The sequence below is a fragment of the Podarcis gaigeae genome (assembly GCF_964106915.1).
Source record: "Podarcis gaigeae genome assembly, chromosome: 8".
In the NCBI taxonomy this organism is placed as follows: Eukaryota; Metazoa; Chordata; class Lepidosauria; order Squamata; family Lacertidae; genus Podarcis; species Podarcis gaigeae.
In genome coordinates, this window is record NC_139684.1 from 84,079,918 (window position 1) to 84,083,583 (window position 3,666).

Below are 3,666 nucleotides of genomic sequence, written 5' to 3' on the forward strand. Positions count from 1 at the left end.
GAGGGATTGCTGCTTTCCCTGCGCAGCCATCCCTCTTGCTGTTCTGGCTTCTGAGATTCAGAATATTTTTTCCCCTTGTTTTCCTCCTCCAAAAACTAGGTGCGTCTTGTGGTCTGGTACGTCTTATAGAGCGAAAAATACAGTACTTTCATAATGAATAGTAATCCAGGATGCACTGCAACTATCAGCGTGGACCTCCTTTCAGCCAGGTCCACCATTTTCCCGTTAACACGCACTCACAAATGATATGGAGTGGTCCTGTATCTTCTTCTGGAGTGACTGAAGTTTCCCCATTGTCCTTGACAGAACCTGCAGACCTTTCTCTTGAAACCAACACACTTTTTGTGTTTCCAGTGTTCCTGAATGTTTAGTTTCGGAGCATGCAGGGGCTAAGAGGTTCCCCTTCTTAGCTGATGGGGCAGCTCAAGGATGCTGGAGGCTGAGACCCTGTTGCTGAAATAGTAAGGCGTCTCCAACCACAACTACCACACCTGACTCTGGACCACTGCACCTGAGGAAGTAGCAGTCCCCAGCCCTGGATAAGAGGGTCCGAGAATGCTTTTATAGCTACACTTTTGCCCGTACAATTAAACCCCTGTGTTGCAAACAAGCATCAGTAGAATCCAAAGGCAACACGATGGCCAAGTACAACAATGCAATGTCAATATAAACTCTCTATATAATCTATACAAAACATAGAACAATATGAAATACCGTATTTTTTGCACCATAACACTCACTTTTTTCCTCCTAGAAAGTAAGGGGAAATGTCTGTGCGTGTTATGGAGCGAATGCCTACGGATGGCGGCGGGATCTGCTGCAGTCGTGAGCAGAGGATCCATGGTTCCTCTTCCCTCCTCTGTGGCTTGCTTTGAAACAGCAAAGCAGGAGAAGAGCCGCTGAGTGGGGAGGAGAGACGGACAGGGAGCCTGCTTGCTTTAAAGGAGCAAAGCGGGAGAGGAGAGGAGCCTTCTCCGCTTATACCCCTCTTCTGCATTATTAGCAGCATCCTTCTCCACACACCCCTCGCGTGCTCCTTGTCCCTTGAGTGCTTTTCCTTCCCTCCCCACCTAAAACGTGGTTACAAAGCACGGATCCACATGGATCCTCAGGATTTTTGCATTGGGCTATCCCAAACTCACCGTCAGATCACATGTCTGTGGCCACAGCATGAACCACAAAAATCATACATCCACTGTTTCGTTATATTTTTTTTCTTGTTTTCCTCTTCTAAAAACTATGTGCGTGTTATGGTCGGGTGCGTGTTATAGAGCGAAAAATACGGTATATGAAATATGCACTCTCTGCAAAACCAAATGAATACTCTTGGAAACATAGAACCAAATAAACGTAAGTCTTATAGGTCTCGGAAAGTCTTTGTGGGCTATACAAGTCTCTGAAAGAAGCAATGGGTCAGATTCCTATCAGGTGAAAACAAGCCGTAAAGCTTGGTTTTATGATGTCCAATGCTGCCAAATTGGTCCGCAAACAGACATAGTGAACAGTGATTTCAGATATATCCACTGTTTTGTGGAATTCTTCTTCAGCACAGCAGAAGGATAGAGAAATGCTTCATAAACCCATCTATATGGTGGATGGAATTGTATAACAACAATTGCTATGGAGCAGTGGTCATAAAGTTATGTATGCTCCATAGCAATTGTTGTTATACAATTCCATCCACCATATAGATGGGTTTATGAAGCATTTCTGTTGGACGTCATAAAACAAAGATTTACCGCTTGCTTTCACCTGATAAGAATCTGACCCTGCATAGCCCACAAAGTTTTTCAGAGACCTATAAGACTTACCATATTTTTTGCTCTCTAAGACTAACTTTTTCCCTCCTAAAAAGTAAGGGGCAATGTGTTTGCGTCTTATGGAGCGAATGCAGGCTGCGCAGCTATCCCAGAAGCCAGAACAGCAAGAGGGATTGCTGCTTTCACTGCGCAGCAATCCCTCTTGCTGTTCTGGCTTCTGAGATTCGGATATTTTTTTTCTTGTTTTCCTCCTCCAAAAACTAGGTGCGTCTTATGGCCTGGTGCGTCTTATAGAGCGAAAAATACGGTATGTTTATTTGGTTCTGTTTTCAAGAGAATCCATCAAGAGTATTCATTTGGTTTTGCAGAGAGTGCACATTTCATGTATTTCATATTGTTCTATGTTTTGTATAGATTATATAAAGAGTTTATATTGACATCGCATTGTTGTACTTGGCCATCGTGTTGCCTTTGGATTTTACTACACTTTTGCCCCTGGCAGCTGCGCTTCAGGGTCCTTTTCGCCAACCAGCAGGCCAGCTCTGACCGCATCTGAAGTTCTCCCTGTGCTGCTGCGGCTATTGCGTACACCCAAGCCAGGATCTTCAGGGTCGATTCATAGCACAGCCCTTCGACGCTTCCACAAGAGCATCCTTTATTGCTCCCGGAAGAGTGAGGAGAGTCTGCTTTGCCAGATTCCTTGTGGTCCCTGCCATTCCTGTGCTGTGTACCAGGAAATACACAGACAAGACCAAAACTACAGTCCTTTGCAGGATCAAGAAAATGCCCTACAGATTCAGTAATCACAGAACTGTAGACCTGGAAGGGACCACAACCGTCACCTAGTCCAACAGTGCAGGAATCTTTTGCCCAACTTGGGACTCGAACCCAGAACCCAGGAGTCTCATGCTCTACCGACTGAGCCATCCCAGAGCCCACCCTAGTTCAGCATCCTTGCTCTTGCACCGGTCCCTGTGGGAAGTCCACAATCCAGTCTTGTTTTGCACCCTCCAGATGTTTTGGAAAGCGAGTCCCATGAGCCGGCGTGCTCAGGGGTGACGGGAGGCTATATAGTCCAAAACGTCTGCTGACGGGCTTGCCACAGGCATCTGGGTTAGGGCTGCCACATTCTCCGAACTGAACATCCGGGTTCCCCCGGACATTTTGCAGTTTCCATGAAAATCCGCCCGGACGCCAAAATGCTGCCTGATTCCCAGACGTATGGCAGCCTTAATCTGGGTAGCCACTGTGAGAACAGGATGCTATTATTTTCCCTAATAAAATTTTTAAAAAACCCACCCAATAGCCCCCTCCCAACACACACAAAAAACACATTTTAAAAGGGCATAGGATGTAAATCAACCAAGGGCCTGGTTAAAAAGGAATTTTTCTGGCGCCTAAAGATGTCTAGTGAAGGCGCCAGGCAGACTTCCCTGGGGAGAGCATTCCAGAGACAGGGAGCCACTGCAGAGGAGGCCCCGCTCTTGTGTTGCCAAACCTCGTATACACACCCCCTTTGATCTCTTGAACATGGACGCAAGAATGGGGTTTCAGATTTCAGATTTCAACTGAACTGGCATGTGGCCGAGACTGAGGTTGCCGCACATTCCAGCAGGGCTCCTGCGCCTTTGCAGTTGGGCAGAAAGGCAACAGGATGCTGAACCTAATGAGCCATTGGCTTGGTCCAGCAGGACTCCTACACTCTTATGCATTAATGCAGTAAACCGCAGCTCCCTTAGCTTTCTCCCAGAAAGTGGCTTGCCTTCCCGCCTTCCTACCGGTCTTGGCAGGCACACCACACCACACCCATTTGCATAACTGTTTCTCTCCTGCTGCTGAAAAAATAACATTATCAATCCTCGGAGGAGGCTGCCCGCTGCACCTCTGTGAGAGTTGTGGCTCTGGC

General features: G+C 46.9%; 1 long non-coding RNA gene across 1 annotated transcript; it reads right to left on the reverse strand.

Moving 5' to 3' along the window:
* Window positions 1–74: 74 nt before the first annotated feature.
* On the reverse strand, window positions 75–837 carry LOC310851846. The gene is made up of 2 exons (XR_014567876.1): window positions 332–837; window positions 75–298 (listed from the first exon to the last, which is right to left on the reverse strand). It is a non-coding gene; the product is annotated as an uncharacterized lncRNA (long non-coding RNA).
* Between the last annotated feature and the right edge of the window lie 2,829 nt (window positions 838–3,666).